Below are 21,488 nucleotides of genomic sequence, written 5' to 3' on the forward strand. Positions count from 1 at the left end.
TCACATTGCCCTTTCTGAAACATATGCCCTCGTCAAATCACCCCAAATTAGCAATACCATTTCCTTAATTATTTGAAGACCCTTTCTCTAATTATCTAAAGCTCGTTCCTCTAATTATCTGAAACTGCCCGCCGCCTAAGAGTTGTGACCTTCCTTTTAGAACCGAACCGCAACCTTACACACGTGATTCTCAATCCTTCACAATATACCGCATAACTCGTAACATCCTAGTATAACCATGAGAACTTCATATCCCTTCCGAACCACAAGCAACTATGCATTCCACTAGCCAAGAACTCCACATTGATCGCATCTAGAAGAGAACCACTATACATCCCATGCTCCTCAGCCAATAGGAAAAATATACCTCTCTAACTGTGGTGTAAACCATCTAGAACTCCCTGAATTCCTTTTGCACAACACTAACTCATCAGGATTGAATCCTTCTAACTCAACCGAGCTACGCATGTCACTAAAACCCAAAAGAATTGCCGCGAAACACTGCAGAGACTCGTTACCTCAAAAACACCCAAGGAACTAATCATATCCTTACCATACAGATCTGGCCTACTACCACGCTATCCCATCTATTCGAGTTTCCCTCTGATCTGCCATTAGCTTGACACTTCTTCTTGCTACAACGCCACAATTCCTCAACCCAGACTCACCACGCGAGACCAAACATGAAACCACACTGTCTAAGGCTCATAAGTCGTTGAGTACTCTCTTAAATATTTTCAAAAGCACCACGTTTAAAATACCTACCCCGAAGGGACTTCCTGCAAATCTGGAACCATTACCTTCCTAATATTGATATATAGAATCACATAGTTAATGTAGAAAGTACCACAAGTCTTGACATCTTCCAAATGAAAACTCAGTTCCTAACCACATATACAACTTTAAAATACCCAATTGCTACATGTAGAATCTTGAACACATTAGAACCATTCTCGAGAGTCATTCAATCTATTCAAACTGCAATTAGTCTAATCAAATGAACCGAACAACTCGTGCCTCATTGGCACTCCGACAACACAGAATGCAACCTCATCCTAATACAACCAAGCAACTTCCTACGCTATGCACCGAGCATTCTTGCCAATAACAACTCAAGACATCACGTTATTCTCACACACCTATGAAGCATAATGTAATCTTCGTCAAAATTTTCCTTTACTCGAGCCATCCTCGGTCTCAATTTCCGCAAGCCATAACTGATTCACCAGCACGCCTCAAACTGGAACCAACATAGAACTTAACCGTGCAACCGCCTAATCAATAGCAGGCTCCCCCACTTGGCTCGAAGCCATAGATCATCACATACTCAATAACTCATAACGATTATACTCTATTGATGCCATGATACCATAGTGAGATTAAACTCAAATCTTTTATAAGCTTGTGAAAATAAAGATCATCTAGAATTTTAACTCTTCTGCAAATCTCGCATTCCACTCTCGCAACAGTCACACCCACTCTCTAAGCGACCCAATTTAAATTGCAACACATATCCTTCACTCGCAAATGAGATCTTCTAACAGACACATAAGGATCGTACAACCTCAGAACATTTCACAGGAGACAACCCACCTGCTTTGCCTCTAACTTACATTTCTGTATACCTTCCACCGTCATAATTTGTACGCAGTCACTTAGTCTTTCTGAGTCTGAACTCATACCGCAACATGAAATTTACATCACTCACAACTGGGAAACATAAAAAGATCCTTCACACGCCCATAACTCGGGGCAATACCTCGAATCAAGATGGAATTCAAGCACCTAATAGTTCTTCTATACTCTATCAGACCTTCTCTTCACATCTAAATCATGTGGATACATCTCGAGGTACCATTATACTCATCACATAGTTATCCAACCGTCACTTCCACTAGTAGGGACAATACCGAACATATATATTCAAAAATACTTGCTCACACAATCAGCACGATTAGAATTCAAGCTGAATCACAACTGAGCACTCATGTGCGCATACAAACGCGTGGAAGGAATTCAAGAGTTACTTTTCAAGCTGAATCAAGGACGCACGATTAGAATTCAAAAATGTGAAGTTTTCCTAAAGGTCTTGCAGCCTCTCGAGGATAAATACAGACGTCTCCGTACCGATCCGTGAGACTCTACTAAACCTGCTCATGACTCGTAAGACCTATGTAACCTAGGCTCTAATACCAACTTGTCACGACCCTAACCCCGAACCCGATCGTGATGGCGCCTCTCATGAAGACAAGGCCAGCCAGTTCAACCCAACTCAATTTTTAAAGCAGTTAATCAACATAAAAATATTCTGAACATGATTTAAAAAATGCTAAATAGCGGAAATATCATTAACAATGCGGAAAGTTCAACCCGACACAGCCCTAACTGGGGTATCACAAGTCACGAGCATTTACTAGGGTATAAATACAACTAAAAGTTTGGGTGTACAATACAAACTAATGAATGAAGAGAGAGAGAAGCAGTGTTGCGAACGCCAGCAACTACCTTGCTAAACTCCGATGACTCTCCCTCCGATCAGCCAAAACCCGCTACCGGGTGTATAAATACCTGAATCTGCACACAAGGTGCAGGAAGTAAAGTGAGTACTACAACTCAGTGAGTAATAATCATAACTAAAGTCTGAATGGTAAGAAATCACGTAAAGCATACCAAGATGTTGTATAGAAGCAGTTCAAAAACCAGTCAGAAAGTAGTGAAGATGTAAAATCTCTTTAAACATCTTAGCTCAATTTAAACTTCTTTGAAAATGCCTTTTTCAATAGTACGCAAATGAATGCAAAACAGTTAGTGCAGATAAGCATAAAAATCTGCCCCTCGGGCACAAATAACATAGTTTAATAGGTAAATGACAGTAAATATGAAAGATAAACACATAAAGGTTCGCCCCTCGGGCTCAATGTCAACAACTCTGCCCCTCGGGCAATATCTCAGAACAATACCAGCCCCTCGGGCAATCACATAGAACAATATCAGCCCATCGGGCTATCACATAGAACAATATCAGCCCCTCGGGCTATCATATAGAACAATTTCAGTCCCTCGGGCTATATCTCATATCACAATGGGTACCCGCGCTCACTAGGGGTGTACAGACTCCGGGAGGGGCCCCTTACGGCCCAAGCGCAATATAAAGCCATCTCGTGGCATCAAATCCAGGCCCTAGGCCTCATATCAGTCAAGCCACCTCATGGCGTATATATCTCAGGCCCTCGCCCTCATAAACAATATCAACAAGCCACCTCGTGGCGTACATATCTCAGGCCCTCGGCCTCAAATCAGCATCAGTGTTTCCTCACAACTAGGCCTTCGGCCTTACTCAGTCAGAAATACTCACAAGCCCCTCGAGCATTAGTAAAACAGTATTTCTCAGTCCAAAACATCATTTAATATATCATTTAAGTCACAAAACGGAGTAAAAATGGTTGAGTAGTAAAACAGTGGAAAATAACATGACTGAGTTCAATTAATAAGTCAAAACAGTGAGGAAATAGTAATAAAAATCCCCGAAGGGTTCAAATAGTTAGCACGAAGCCCAAATATGGCAATATGCCCAAATCATGATGATAACATATAAGTTTCAGTCAAATACACGGTAAAATCATAAGTTGGGACGGACCAAGTCACAATCCCCAATAATACACGACCCCACACTTGTCATCAATCATGTATGTCACCTCAATATAGCACTACGATGTGCAATCCGGGGTTTTAAACCCTCAGAGCATCATTTACAATCATTACTCACCTCGAACTGGCTAAATCTCTAGCTCGCGACGCCTTTGCCCCTCGAATTGGCCTCCACGCACGTCGAATCTATCCAAAATCAGAACGAATACGTCACAATATGCTAAGAGAACAAAGCCCAAGTGAAAACAATCAACAAAGGGCATGATTCCTGAAATTACCAAAACCCGAGCCCCGGGCCGATGTCTCGGAATTTGACAAAATTCACAAAACTAGAATCCTTATACTCTCATGAGTCTAACCATATGAAAATTATCCAATTCCGATACCATTTGGTCCTTCAAATCATCATTCTACATTTTTGAAAGATTTCACAATTTTCTTCCCAAATTCCATCTCAAGTCACGAATTAATTGATGAATTCAATGATAGATTTATGTACTCTAGCCAAATCTGAGTTAGAATCACTTACCCCGATTAATTTCTTGAAAAACCTTCGAAAAATCGCCAAAATCCGATTTCTCTAGGTCAAAATATCAAATAAAATCCAAAACCTCGTATTTATAGAGTACCCCACTGATTTCCACCTCCACGTACCGCACAAAATCGACCGTGGTCCGCACAAAACCAGTGCGGTCCGCACAAAAACGACCGCGGCCGCACACTTTCCTTTACAGTGATAGGTTTTAGTATTTTGGCCATAACTTTCGCTACAGATATCCAAATTGCAATATCTTTTTTATGGAAACTAGACACAAAGGGCTACAACTTTTGTTTTTGAATCATCTCAAAATTCCTTGTAAATCAAAAGATATGAGCTTCCGATGTAGGACCAGTGAAAAATTCCCCACCGCGGCCGCACAAAATTTTGTGCAGTCCGCACAGGACATACTGCGGCAGCACTTCTTTTTGTGCGGTCCGCACAGGACATACTGCGGCTGCACTTCTTTTTGTGCAGATTGTGTGGGTGGGTTCCGAGGCCTGCAACCCTTCTGGACCTGCTACAGCTATGATTTTCGGCCTAAAACATTCCGGAACCTACCCGGAACTCCCGGAACTTCAAACCAATTGTACCAACACATCCCATAACATCGTTCAAACTTGTTCAAAACTTTGGAATGCTCACAACCACATCAATCACCAATTTAACATAGGATTCAAGCGTAAGAACTCTTAAATTATGTTTTCGATCAAAAAGTCTATCAATTCTCGTCCGAATGACCTGAAATTTTGCACACACACATCTCAAATGACACAATGAAACTACTGCAACTCTCAGAATTCCATTCTGACCCCTATATCAAAATTTCACCTATCAACCGGAAAGCGTCGAAATCTCAATTTCGCCAATCCAAGCCTAAACTTTCCACACACTTCCAAAATGCATTCCGATCACGCTCCTAAGTCCCAAATCACCTAACGGAGCTAACCAAATCATAAAAATTCTAATCCGAAATCATATACAAACAAGTCAAATATTGGTCAAACCTTTCAAATTTTAAGCTTTCAACTGAGACTGTTCTTCCAAATTAAATTCTGATTAACCTGAAACCCAACACCAACGATTTACATAAGTTATATTGCATCACACGGGGCAAGTCATACTCGAGAACTGGTGAGCAAATGCAAAAGCACAAAATGACCGGTCGGGTCGTTACATTAGCAAAATATTTTGATTGGACTGTGGTGACCATGTGTCATATGTCACATCATTTATTTTTCTAATAAGAGAATCAATATAAGTATCAGCTATAAGATCAGTCTTATCTGGACTACAGTCTGCTCTTTCTTCATTACAAAAAGGACCTTTCACTACATCTGTACCACTTGGTTCACCTTGATCACTGCATTTCTTATTTTGTGCATCATGGAGTGATTGAATATCCATGGCTGGTAGCATTGATGACACAGCTCCACTATTTTCCTTATTATCTTTACTGCACTCTGGCGTTGAAATTTGATATGTTCCATCAACTATTTTTTTGCATGATAGCAGCAACATCCGTACCAGTTGACTGAACTTGATCAGGTGCACTACATTCTATTTTTTCTTCATCGCAAGGAATTTTAAATGAATTTCCATCACCTCCTGCTTGTTAATTAGTAGTATCTTTATCACAACAAATTTTCTCTAAACCTCCAACAACTGTTGCTGCTTCATCAGTATCCTTATTCTTTGCCCTCCTTGGAATGATTGACTATCCATGACTGATGGAATTAACGATGAAGCTGCGGTATTTTGTAAAATATTTTCACTGCTCTGTGTAGAAAGATTATATGTCCCGTCAGCTATTTTCTCCATGATAGCATCAACATATGTACCAGTTGAAAGAACTTGATCAGGTGCACTATATTCCACTCTTTCTTCCTCACAAAATTTTTTGACTGAAATTCCATAACCTATTGCATGCTTTTTTGTAGTATCTTCATCACAACAACCTTTCATTAAACCCCCAACAACTAGTGCAACTTCATCTATGACTGTTTCAATATTCATGGCTAATGGAATTAACGATCCAGCTGTTGTATTTTGCAAAATCTTTTCACTGGACTGTGGTGTAGAAAGCTCTTGTTTCTCATCAGCTATTTTAACCATTGTAGCTTCAACATCCTTACCATCTGTCAGAAATGGTTCAACAGCATTACATTCTGGTCTTATTTCATGACAAGGACCTTCCAATAAAATTCCACTAGTTGCTACAACTTCTTCAGTAACGTGTGCTCCATGAACTAAATCAATATCCATGGCTAATGGTATTGAATCAAAATATGCTCGACATTCATTATCAGTTTTTTTATTTGCCTCTTCACGGACGGACTCAATATTCATGATTGGTGTCATTAAAATAAAAGGTCTTGCATCCTCAAAATCCTTATTAAACTGCTCATCCTGTTTTGGTAACTCAACATCTTCCTCTTGTTCATCCAGTTTGTCACCCGACAAATGAGCAACATCTCTATCAGAATTATTCTCTCCAAGAATATAATCTCCTTGTTCATTACTTTCACTATTTTGATGTTCACTACTTTTGTCATGTTCTTCATTTGAAAATCTGGAAGAATTTTATAATTCATTGCTTTCATTTTCAGCATTCACCAAGCCATGATGATATTTCTTTTTTAAAATTTTCAATAAACTCTAGAACAACATCAAGCTTCTCGTTAATAACCTGCAATAATGAATACAATATATATTCTACGAATGAAATCAACACTAAAATAAATTGCCAAACTAGTTAATTACCTTAATAGAGTTCTTAACATGTTTAATATTTTTCTTCATCTTTGTTTTAAAATTAACATGATCTGCACGTACAATGTCTTCAACTTTGGCAGATACCCTCTGAAAAGAAAAGAAAAATAGTAAGAATTTCAGCATCATAATACATAAACATTCTTATTGAGTCTAAACACAATTCAAGAAGGGTAGCATATAATTTTGTACAGTAAATTATTATAACTAAAAAATATAATGAAATGAAATATATTATACTTATCCAGTATAATTTACAGGAAAAACAGCCTACACATGATTTCTAACACGAAGTACAGTCAATTTCTATGAAAACAAAGGGAACATGTATTAAACAGTAGGCCAATTAATTCCACAGTCTCGCGGGACGGACCAAGTCACAATCCCTACGGTGCACGCCCACACGTCGTCACCTAGCATGTGCGTCACCTCCAAAATAGTCATACGACACAATGTTCGGGGTTTCATACCCTTAGCACCAGATTTATAACTGTTACTTACCTTAATCCGAGCAAAATCCTACTCTGCAATGCCTTTGCCGCTCAAATCGGCCTCCAAACGTCCCGAATCTAGTCACAATTAACTCAATTCATTCAATACATATTATAGGAATTAATTCCATATGAAAATACTAATTTTTCAACAAAATCCGAAATTAACCCAAAAATTGCCTATGGGGCCCGCATCTCGGAATACGACAAAAGTCACGGAATATGAACCCTCATCCAACCACGAGTCCAACCATATAAATTTTACCAAAATCCGACATCGGATTGGCTTTCAAATCTTAAAAATTCATCTTTATGGAATTTTAGAAAATTCCTCCATTTCTCTTAAAATATCAATAATCTAATGCCAAAAATGAAGATTTATTCATGAAATATAATCACAAGAGAGTCAAGAATACTTACCCCAAGAATTCACGTGATTTCTAGCTCAAAATTGCCAAAATCCGAGCTTTGAAGTCAAAAAAATGACCCAAAACCCGGACTGCTAGAATTAAATCTGTCCAGAAAATTTCGGACATTGTTCACGCGCGGGACTGCGCGCGAGACTGTTCACATACACTATTCATGGACTATTCACGGGTACTGTGCACAGACACTGTTCACGGGGACTATTCACAAACACTGTTCACAGACACTGTGCACAGACACTGTTCACATGCTGTAAAAAAATCAGCTGCTATCCAAAGAGAAAATTCAGCAGCCTTTTTATATCCGTCAACATTCTGAAATCCACCCGAGGCCCTCGAGACTTCAACAAAATGCATTAACCAGTCCTAAAAATATGATACGAACTTAGTCGAAATCTCAAATCGCATCAAATAATGCTAAAACTGTGAATCACACCCCAATTCAAGCCTAATAAAACTAAGAACGTCCAACTTCTACATCTGATGCAAAAACCTATCAAATGAAGTTCGATTGACTTCAAATTTTGCACACAAGTCGTAAATGACATAACGAAGCCATGAAAATTTTCAGAATTGGATTCTGACCCGATATCAAAAAGTCAACCCCCCGGTCAAACTTTTCAAAAATCTTCTAATTTCCAACTTTCGCTAAAATGCGCCGAATTATCCTACAGACTTCCAAATCCAAATCCGAACATGTGCCTAAGTCCAAAATTACCATACAAAACTATTGGAATCATCAAAATTCCATTCCGGGATCTTTTTCTCAAAAGTCAAATCTCCGGTCAAACTTAAGAAATCTTTAGTCTTAGATTTCTAGTTTCCGTTAAATGGCGATAATTTGATCTAGGGACCTCCGAATTCGATTTCGGGCATATGACAAAGTCCCTAACGATACGAAACTACCAGAATGGTCAAAACTTTTATCCAGGTTCGTTTGCTCAAAATGTTGACCGAAGTCAACTCAATTGAGTTTTACATCTCTAGTTCACAACTTAATCCATTTTTCACATAAAAACCTTCCGGAAAATTATACGGACTGTGCACGCAAGTCGAGAAATTATTGAGATGATTATTAAATTTAAAGATGACATTTTTGGGTCATCACATTCTCCACCTCTAAAACAAACGTTCGTTCTCAAACGTATTAAGAATTATTCTCAGGTTACCAAATTGATTATTTTACTTTTACACAAATATTTGATGTTGATCCCACATTACCGCATTCGACATAATTCCGACAACACCATTTCAATTGAGATTATTTCCTTTATCCATATTTGTAAACTTTAAGACAAACACTCCAATCATTTCCAGAAAGATCTGATTTTCACGTCAACACACGATATTAGTCTTGACTGGCTATAGCAACTCATGCCTACGCACCCATCAAATACGGGGTATTACATTCTCCCCCACTTAGGGTCATTCGTCCTCAAATGAGAAGTAGAGCATGTCCTTAAACACATAATTTAACTTATCTCTTTCTCTGTATAACTCAATATCCCAAATTTTTCAGAAATTTTGGCAGAGTCTCCCCTGTAATTGGGCCTATCCACCTGCCAGAGTAACACCAAAAGAAATCCTAACAACATGTCCACAACCCAACAAAGCACCACAAAGTATATATTAATAACACTAATCTTCGCATTACAAGCACGGTATTATCACAATGATATCTTGACATGAAACACATCATATGTATGATCATAACCATATCTCTGGTCTTAATAGTTATTCATAAAAGATTACAACATCACCAATTAACCTCATGTTAATAAAATCTCATTTGAAACCTCCAGTTTACTAATAACAATGCATGAAGATCTCATAATTACTTATCCGAATTAACGAGTAACAATTTACATCCCCGGGCACTCACCTCGTAGTCTAAAACTCAATAATTACAATATAAACCTAGCAAATTATGCACAAAGATATTCATACAAGATTTTTTTTTGCAGATAAGTCTAATAGGCATGACTCCCTATAAGTACTATAGTACAAATTTTAATTTCACAAAGGGAGCATTTAAACACATAATTTTTTTTCACCACAAGGACCTCGTCCTTATATAATATCTACCGCAGCTTGTAGCCCGGTTTAAATATTTCACATTATATAAAACACGAGGATCTCATCCTCAATGATGTACCACAAGTAATATGCACATCGTGCCAAATTGGAACATTCCATTTTCTTCTTTTGAATAATTTTCCGTTTAACAAAATCACAACACATAATGATAGACATAGCTATCTCCATCGAATCTCCCAATAGGAGTATTTACATAAGCATATTTCGGAATTATGAAGCTCACTTATAAGTGGAGCACAATAAGAGGACTTGCCTTGATATTCAGAACCGAATCAAGTTAAGAAAATTGTTACTTCATAATAATTCGAGATCGTACTTGTAACGACACCATCTGGTGTTGCGACCTCAGTCATACCATAGAAAATATATAAACGGGATGGGTCTCCACCTCTAGGAGTCTCACCTCCACCTCTAACATCCTAACCCCTACCTCTGGCTGGTCATGTAAGTGGAGTAGTAACTACAATGGGGCATGTAGCCTGAGTGCTTTTAATAAATATATTTCTCCCAAGTCTAGGACAATTTCCCCATGATGGGCCTAGTACTATCACATTCATAACAATCCCTTTAAAGGTTCAGCTGCTCATACTGAGTTTATGCTAGATAACTGGAATAACCATTATATGAACCTCGTGTTGGTAGTGCATTAAAAGAACTTACTGGAGCACCCGAGTAATCAAATATATTGACTGGGCTAGCCAGCTGCCCAAGCCCGTGTCATAATGATTTGTAGTTGTAGAGTAGAATCCGTTGAATCCTTTAAAACCTCGAGACCTCTTGGTCTTCTTAGCTTCCTCTTTTCCTCATCTAGAACACATTCTAACATTTTGGCAATTTCTACCACTAGCCGAAATAAAGCATCAACCTATAGCTTCCCAGGTTTTACTAAATTTCAAGATCATAATTGAGTCCTTTAATGAGTCCGTGGACTCGCTCTCTAGCTTAGGAACCAAAGTAGGAGTATGACGACTAACTTATTGAACCTGATGACATATTCTAACACTGTCATGGTGATCTGACACAACCGTTCAGACCACATATACCACATATTACAGAAAATCCGGGAGACAAACTCCTTCAAAAACATTTCTGAGAACTGAGCTGAGTAGGTGGTGTTGCATTGGCTAGTCTGCCCTCTTCATAGGCTTGCCACAAATACCGGAGGCTAATTTATTCTTTTGCTATGTTGACTCAACACTGCTGAGCTAACCTATTTATTCATATACTCTTCGATTCTTCTTTAGGGTAACTTTTTTTTTCCTAATTATACAAAATAATCACAAAAGTATAGCTCCATCAAGATAAATCTTGGCACGAACTACATAGTCCAGAAGATCGTCAACCACTGTACTTTCTCTAATGCACCCCAAAATCTGCAACCTTGACTTCCACACTGAGCAAACCTTCTGTAAATGTAAAGTTTTTTTTTTCTTTCTAACTCCTTTGAAACTGAAGAATTGGATTATTAAAGAGGTAGACATACCGCAAGTCCCAACCTTATACCCTGCATGTCTCATGCCTTAAATATGTGTAAATTATTGGGGAGCCTTTCAGTACCATATATATATATATATAACTATATACATTTTAGGTTAAAACTGATATAACACATGACCATTCGATCCATTCATTGATAGTAGACATCCCCATTTGGCGCGAAGTCATGGGTCACAACATCCGATAATCCACAATGTTAACATTTGTAACTCATATAAATCAACCAGACGTCAAGGTCCGTTGCTCCCCTACATGATTCACTGGGTGATCTTCTCAATATGTCTGCATCTTCAGACGGAACTATAATGGGTCTAGTAAATACCTAATCTTTCCACCACCTCTTGGCGGAACCCGTCATCTGAAACACAGTAAAATCAACCTCTATTGCTTTCAACTATTCCCATATTCTACGATACTTCATAGCAGCGGTTGAGAAAATCATGTGGGTCCTCAGAAGGTTTACCACTGAAATGGACTAGAAATAACTTGGTAAACTTGTCCAATCTCAGCAAAGCCTCAAAAGACAAGGCAGGCCTCTCATCGGCCAGTGCCGCAATAACTGGTTGAGCTGCCCCAACTAGATGAGATTAAGTTAAATCCTTCATAAGCTCATGCAACACAACCCATCTAATTTCTCAAACCATTTACAAATCTCACATTCACCCTCGTAACAATCAATCTAACTCACATACGCGATCCAAACTCAAATTACAACACGTATATTTCACTGCTAAAAGAGGACTGTCAACCAACAACATAAGGATCACACAAACTTCAGAACATCCCGTAGGAGATAATCCACTTGCTTAGCCTCAAACTGGTATCTCTCTATACTCTTCCATAATCATAACTATTACACAATCACTTAACCTCCCTCTGAGTCTGAACTCATAACACAACATGAAGATTTACTCTGCTCAACAACTAAACTACAAGAGAGGTCCTTCAATACACCCATAGCTCAAGGCCATATGCCAACTCAAGACAGAAGTCAAACACCCAATAATCCTTTCTACATCCTCAGTAAACTCTTCCCGTCACATTCGAACAATTTGAACACATCTCGCAATCAAATAATACTCACCCCCTAGTCATCCAGTCACAAATCCCACCAATACGGACACAAACGGACATATAAGTCTCAAATGCACATGCTCACACAATCAAAATCTTAGTACTCAAACCACAAACAAAACATGGCCTCAAGTCCTCCAGACTGGCCCAACATCACTCACAGAAATCACATCTCGCACCTCATCCAGGAAATCACAAGTTGTCGATGCACAGCAGATACTGAGCGCTCATGTGCGCACACAAATGCGTGGAAGGAATTCAAGGAATTATGCTTCAAGTTTAATCAATATCGCACGATAAGAATTCAAGAATATGGAATTTCCTAAAGGGTTCTGCAGCCTCTCGAAGATAAGTACAGGCGTCTCCGTACCGATCCGTAAGACTCTACTAAACCTGCTCATGACTCGTGAGACGTAACCTAGTGCTCTGATACCAACTTGTCATGACCCAAAATCTGACATGTCATGATGGCGCCTATCGTGGTACAAGGCAAGCCTCAACTCAACATCTTAACATAGTAGAACTTTTAAATAAAGGCGGAAGCAGTTAATATTAAATAAAACCTTTTAGAACAGAATATAACTCCAAAAGTACTAAACAATCCATTCCCAGAACCCGGTGTCACTGAGTGCATGAGCATCTAAATGATAATAACATCTGACTGATAAAACACTATATATAAATATAGAACAGTACAACATGAAAGGAAAGGAGAGTCAAGGTCAGTGAACGCCATGCAGCTACCTCAATAGTCTCCTGAGTCTGACTCCTCAATCAGCAACCGCCATGACTAGAAGTGTCTAGATCTGTACACGAAGTATAGGGGGTAACGTGAGTACACCAACTCAGTAAGTAACGGAAATAAATAAGGAAATGAGAAGTAGTGACGAGCTATGCAAATACAGTTATCTCAATAACTTTCAAATAAGAGTAGTCATACTTTCAATTTAATAGTTTAAGTCATATCAGTACGTACTCAATAAACCAGGTATCAAATTTGACTGAGCAGTAAATAATACCTTCCAATAATTTTCAAAACAGTGATATGACATCTGTGATGCAACAGTAATGAAGTAAATGTATTTTCTCAGAATAATAGTCACTCTGTCCTCCCATTCACTCCAACCTCACAATCAATCATTTCTCACATTCACTCATTCCTCCCAGTCGCTCAACACTCGGCACTTGGCACTCGCACTTAACACTCACACTCAGTAGGTACCTGCACTCACTGGGAGTGTGTACAGACTCCGGAAGGGCTCCTTCAGCCCAAGCGCTATAACAAGCCACCTCGTGGCATAAATCACTCAGGCCCTCGGCCTCACTCAATCATAAATCAGTAACAGCATGCTGCGGCGTGCAGCCCGATCCTATAAATATCCTCACAGATCAGGCCCTCGACCTCAATCAGTCATAAATCAGTAACAACATGTTGCGGCGTGCAGCCCGATCCCATAAATATCCTCACAGATCACGCCATCGGCCTCACTCAGTCATCAATCTTTACAGTCTCTCGGGCTCTCAAAAATCATATAAACAGCCCAAACAGAGGTAATGTCATGAATCAACAATGAACAACAAGAGATGGAGGCATAATAAGCAAGAAAAGCTATGACCGAATACAAATACCAATTAACAGCTAATTCAGTAAGTACACGACCTCGCGGGTCTCAACAGTGATCACATAAGGCCTAAACATGATTTCTAACACGAAGTACAGTCAATTTCTATGAAAACAGAGGGAACATGTATTAAACAGTATGACAATTAATTCCACAATCTCGCGGGACGGAACAAGTCACAATATCTACGGTACTCGCCCACACGCCTGTCACCTAGCATGTGCATCACCTCCAAAATAGTCATACGACACAATGTCCGAGGTTTTATACCCTCGGGACCAGATTTATAACCATTACTTACCTTAATCCGAGCAAAATCCTACTCCGCAATGCCTTTGCCGCTCAAATCGGCCTCCAAACGTCCCGAATCTAGTCACAATTAACTCAATTCATTCAATACATATTATAGGAATTAATTCCATATGAAAATACTAATTTTTGAACAAAATCCGAAATTAACCCAAAAATTGCACGTGGGGCCCGCATCTCGGAATATGACAAAAGCCATGGAATATGAACCTCCATCCAACCACGAGTCCGGCCATATAAATTTTACCAAAATCCGACATCGGATTGGCTTTCAAATCTTAAAAATTCATCTTTATAGAATTTTAGAAAATTCCTCCATTTCTCTTCAAATATCATTAATCTAATGCCAAAAATGAAGATTTATTCATGAAATATAATCACAAGGGAGTCAAGAACACTTACCCTAAGAATTCACGTGATTTCTTGCTCAAAATCGTCAAAATCCGAGCTTTAAAGTAAAAAAAATGACCCAAAACCAGGACAGCTGGAATTAAATCTGTCCAGAAAATTTCGGGCAGTGTTCACGCGCGAGACTGTTCACATACACTATTCATGGGTACTATTCACGGGTACTGTGCACAGACACTGTTCACGGGGACTATTCACAGACACTATTCAAAGACATTGTTCATGGGTACTGTTCACATGCTGTAAAAAAATCAGCAGCTGTCCAAAGAGAAAATTCAGCAGCCTTTTTATATCCGTCAACCTTCTGAAATCCACCCGAGGCCCTCGAGACTTCAACAAAATGCATTAACCAGTCCTAAAATATGATATGAACTTAGTCGAAACCTCAAATCGCATCAAATAATGCTAAAACCGTGAATCACACCCCAATTTAAGCCTAATGGAACTAAGAACGTCCAACTTCTACATCTGATGCAAAAACCTATCAAATCAAGTCTGATTGACTTCAAATTTTGCACACAAGTCATAAATGACATAACGAAGCCATGAAAAAAATTTAGAACTGAATTTCGACCCCGATATCAAAAAGTCAACCCCCCGGTCAAACTTTTCAAAAATCTTCTATTTTCCAACTTTCGCCAAAATGCGCCGAATTATCCTACAAACTTCCAGATCCAAATCCGAACATGTACCTAAGTCCAAAATCATCATACAAAACTATTGGAATCATCAAAATTCCATTCCGGGGTCTTTTTCTCAAAAGTCAAATCTCCGGTCAAACTTAAGAAATCTTTAGCCTTAGATTTTTAGTTTCCGTTAAATGATGATAATTTGATCTAGGGACCTCCGAATTCGATTTCGGGCATATGACCAAGTCCCAAATAACGATACGAAATTACCGGAATGGTCAAAACTTTTATCCGGGTTAGTTTGCTCAAAATATTGACCGAAGTCAACTCAGTTGAGTTTTAAAGCTCTAGTTCACAACTTAATCCATTTTTCACATAAAAACCTTCCGGAAAATTATACGGACTGTGCACGCAAGTCGAAAAATTGTTGATACCGCTTTTCAAGGTCTTAAAATACCGAAATAATTATTAAATTTAAAGATGACATTTTTGGGTCATCACATAGCACAACTGACCCCATGTGCTGGTAAGTGCCTAACCTAACCTCGGCGAAGCAGTGACGAGGCTAGGACCAGACTACCAAATAAATTTGTGCCATATAGCGTACAAAAATAATAGGAAGCAGATAACAATGATGGCAACAATGATCAACCAATGATATAAATAACAGGCAACAAGAACACCATATATGTTTCTCAACAAATAATAAATACAAGTGCTATCAATTAATCAAGTCCTTCAAATATAAATCTTTCAAATAAGCATTTTTCGAATATAATTCTTTCGAGTAAAGGTCACCTTGTACCGCCTCATTTCATAATCATAAATAATATAGGTCTCAGCCCACTTTCATATTTTCACGGCACCTCGTGCCCATATATTTCTGTCTCTCGTTGCACAACCATATTCTCATGTTACTCAGTTCATAGGTTCCATAACCCAATACAATTAAGAATGTTCAAGGAGGCTCATTCACTTAACATAAAGTAGAGTACAACTTCCAACCCAATTAGGAAATCAACAAGAAAAGATGAAGTTATTTTTAGAAATCATTTGATAAAGAAAATACCCTTTTCAATTAAAGTACAATATCGAATGAATCATTACCTTTAATACGAGAAATCAATAAATCAAAACATAGTAGAAATTCCTTTTTAAGTAAAGTACAACCTCAAACGGTTTAAGGAAAATTTAGTTGAGAAATCAATTGAGTTAAAAATGTAACAATTGCTGAAATTTGAAGTATTGAACATATAAAAAAAATAAGGCGAGGTATTGTAAACACTATGGATTCCAATACAAAGGATCACAACAGTAAAGAGATCTAAACAGTTAATACACTTGAATTGTTAATAACAAGTAAACACAGCAAACAGAAAGTGCACGGCATCACCCTTCGTGCTTTAACACTCTCTCACCAAAATAATACACGACATCACCCTTCGTGCTTTAACACTCTCTCACCAAAACAATACACGGCATCACCCTTCATGCTTTACACTCTTCCTCACCCAAGTAATAAACACAAGGCAAATAGGGTAAGAGAATCTATAACATCGAAATAAGATCAAGTAACAACAGAAAATCAGTAAATAAACGTAAAGGACAACATAACTCAATTAGAATCAGGAAAAATCAAGGACAAGTGCACGGCATCACCCTTCGTGCTTTTACTCTCGTCCTCACCATAAGAATCAATATAAACTGCACGGCATCACCCTTCGTGCTTTTACTCTCATCCTCACCGTAAAATCAATATAATCGGCACAGAATTGTACATCGTGCGGCACGGCATCACCCTTCGTGCTTTACACTCTTCCTCACAAAATCATACACGGCATCACCCTTCGTGCTTTACACTCTTCCTCACAAAATCATACACGGCATCACCCTTCGTGCTTTAACACTCTTCCTCACCCAAGCAACAATCACAAGAAATAAGGGCAAGGAAATAAATAAAATCACAATAAAATCTCGGCAAGGGAACAATAGTGCAATAATCAAATCCCCGCAAAGAAAACAATATCAAAACAATAACATCAACATCCCGGCAAGGGAGATAACATCAAAAGCAACAATATTTCGACAAGGGAGATGATATAATGATTCTCTTCTCTTTCTCACTTTTACTTCACAACTCACTTCACAACTTGAGCCAATGCTCTACAATGTTCAACAATTCAATTCTCAACTTGAGTCAATGCTCTATAATGTTCAACAATTCTATTCTTAACTAGAGCCAATGCTCTACAATGTTCAACAATTCAATTCTCAACTTGAGCCAATGCTCTACAATGTTCAACAATTCAATTCTCAACTTGAGCCAACGCTCCACCATGTTCAATTAACAATAATACTTTCACAAGTCATATTCCTCAATAGAAATTATCATATAGAGCATATATAATACGAAACAGAGTCACATTAATCAAAGTATAAGACTCACGGGCATGCTTGACACCAACGTATAGATACTCGTCACCATGCCTATACGTCGTACTCAACAAATAACACATAACAAATAGGACACAACTCTTAATCCCTCAAGCTAAGGTTAGACCAAACACTTACCTCGCTTTGGAACCAATTCAAAATTCCAACAAGCCTTTGCCTCGCGAATTCATCCGAAGCTTCAAATTTAGTCATAATAATTCAATATACTCAATATAAATCGTACGAATTAATTCCATATGAATTTACACATTTTCCAAATTAAAATCCTAAATTTAACTCAAAATTGCCTGTGGGGCCCACATCTCGAAATCCGACGAAACTCATAAAATCTAACAACCCATTCCGATACGAGTTCAACCATACAAAAATTATCGAATTCCGATATCAAATGGACCTTCAAATCCTAAATTTTCATTTTTGGAAAGTTTTAAAAAAACTTCAATTTCTTTCATCCAAATCCGAAATAAACGATGAATATTGATATAGATTTATGAAATGTAATCACTTCCGGATATAGAACACTTACCCAAGTCGAAATCGTGAAAAACCCCTTTGGAATCGCCCAAATCCGTGCTTGAATGACCAAAAATGGAGGAAATCTCGGACCTCTTCGGTTTTTACACTACCTAGGGGTATTTAAGGGATTTTGTGTGCTCCACCGCGCTCCTTCCGCGTTCTGCCGCGCTCACAGGCAGAAATCTCTTGAATTGCCGCGGTTTCGGCGCGGCCGCGCGCCTGGGTGCGCTTATGACACATGTCCGGTAAAATGGTCATAACTTTCTGTATACATCTCCAAATGACAAACGGTTTGATTTTCTGAAAAGTAGACTCAAAGGGATTTAATTTGATAGGTTGTGCATCACACAACTGATTATATACATGTATATATTCTCGTCCAAAGTAAGGTTTTGCACGTACTCATTTGCAACTTTAGTCTATTATGTAATTTTCCAACTTGTCTTAGACTTAGAACTTTCCTTAGACCCCATATATCTTATAGTACACCTCGTACACTTGCTATCATATCCAATTGGTATTTATAATGGTAATAGACCTCTTCCACATATAAAATAATATAATTAGAACACGTCAACTTTCTTATTTCGCCAAAATGCGCCGAATTGTCTTGTGGACTTTCAAATCCAAATTCGAACACACGTCTAAGTCCGAAATCACCATACGAAGCTATTGACGTCATTAAAATTCTAATTTGGGGTCTTTTGCTCAAAAGTCAACTCTTTGGTCACCTCTTTCCATTTGCTTCAAACATAAGATTTTGATTTTCTTTAAATTTTAACTCCGAATCTTATGAAAAAACAAACTTGACCATACATGCGGGTCATAATGCATATTACGAAGCTCCTCGAGGTCTTAAGTCGTTGAACGAGACGCTAATTCTTGAAATGACAGGCCGGGTCGTTACAATTATAATATTTATCCAGTATAACATACTGGAAGATAAACATTCACATGATAGACTTCCAGTATAATATACTGGACAAAATTTTACTAAATTTAATAAACAAAAAACATTAGCAAAACCCACACACTAAACGTCAACTATTCACACACAACAGACGTCCCGTAAAATATACTGCAATGAATCAAAACTCAACTATATTATAATATTCTTCCAGTATAACCCTGTAATCAAAATTTGACAAGAAATGGAGAAATGTAAAATGCAGACGAAGTAAGAAAATACTTGAAAATTAACTCTAATATACAGAGACTAGAAAAATTTTGAAAAACTTATAAAAATAAATTAAACAACGATTACAACATTACAACATAAAACTAATAACAGAGTTACAAAATTAGCAGAAATAAGACAAACTAATGAACAGAGAAAAAATCATAAAAGTTAAAATACAACAAATATTTAAATCCTAATGGTACGGAAATCAAAATTAAACCTAAAGAACCATTAATAACAACGAAAATTCAAACACATTATTGTAAACAACAAAACTCACCATAATTTTGAAGAAAATTGGACTTAACCTAGACAAGATTCGAAGAAAAGTGCTCTCTCAGGAAGCGAAATCCGTACAACTGCTGTAAAAACAAAGAGAAAGCCGATAAAAAGTAACTAAATAGTATGTTAAAAGCGTCAAAGGCAATTATAACATTTACCAATAGATTTTAAGTTAAAATGGCTAGAAATCGATTACATTTAGATCGCTGGCTATTTTTCGATATTCAGCCGTAAAACTGGCTACGCCATACAATTTTGACAATTTAGTGGGCTTAATTCTTGAAGAATTAACCTAAATAGTCGCTCACCCAACTGCTTAAGGTAAAAATAGCCGGCGGATATATAATATAAGTACAATCCATATATAATATATATATATATATATATATATATATATATATATATATATATATATACACACACTATAATCTATGCATGCCAACTAGAAAAAATAAATAAATAAATTTGCTCGGCTATTTGCGTAAAGATCTCATCTTTACACAAATAGCGGTCATATTCATTGTTTATTTTTCTAGCCATATAGATAGATTATACATTGTTTATACACATATAATACAAGAATTATGCATATAACCACCAGTTATTTTTTGTTTAAGCGATTAAGTAGGCGTCTATTTGAACTAATTCTTCTATCCTTTTACCCATTATTCCCTTTTCGCCCAGGCCAGACCAATAGGCTACGTGACGAGTGGTCAACTAGGCCACTATTGAGCTAGGTGCAGATATAAATGGGTATGAGAGTGGACATATGAAACTTGGCCCATCAACAAATTGACAAGCCCAAGAGTCTAAGACCTTATGCTTCCTCAACAAATCCTGGGCAAAGATAGTTAACGTTAGCTTTTACCATATCATTGACATTTAAAAGCTCACAAATTACTCTTTCAAAGCTTCTAATTGAAATTAACAAGAGAGAGAGAGGCCACGGGGAGGAGGGTCGAGTTTGAATTGTCCTACAATTAAAATGTAAATAGTTGTGCATTATTAGTAGTTATTTATCTGCCAACTACACATAAGTGTCCATGTTTGATGCGAACTGGAGCACATGGAGGAATTTTTTTACCAATTATGCGAAGGTAAAGAAATAAGAAAATAGGTGCTATCCTTTCTACTCCATTTTGTATGATATTTTTTTCTTTTTTAATTTATTCTTAAAAGAATGACACAGAAATGTTATACTAATTTGTTTGGGACACAAATTTCAAATATTTTCTTTAGGTTTTAAATTTTGTATCCAATAAAATGGTGTCATGTAAAGTGAAATGGATATATATTATATATTATATAATTTATGTTTCGCATCAAACTTGAATCCAACGACACAACACTTTATATGTCCCTAGATATAGACCAACTAGCCTAATACAAGCGTTAGTGGCTAATTTTTGTAGCTTGTAATGGCTGACATCTTTATGTGATCTATGGCAGTGCGTAAAAATTTTTCGTAATAACCGTGAAGTTGCTGCCTACTGACCACTTACTCTTATAATAATTTATATGAACGCAAATTATTAACTTTGTAAAC

Source organism: Nicotiana tabacum, chromosome 20 (assembly GCF_000715075.1).
Source record: "Nicotiana tabacum cultivar K326 chromosome 20, ASM71507v2, whole genome shotgun sequence".
In the NCBI taxonomy this organism is placed as follows: domain Eukaryota; kingdom Viridiplantae; phylum Streptophyta; class Magnoliopsida; order Solanales; family Solanaceae; genus Nicotiana; species Nicotiana tabacum.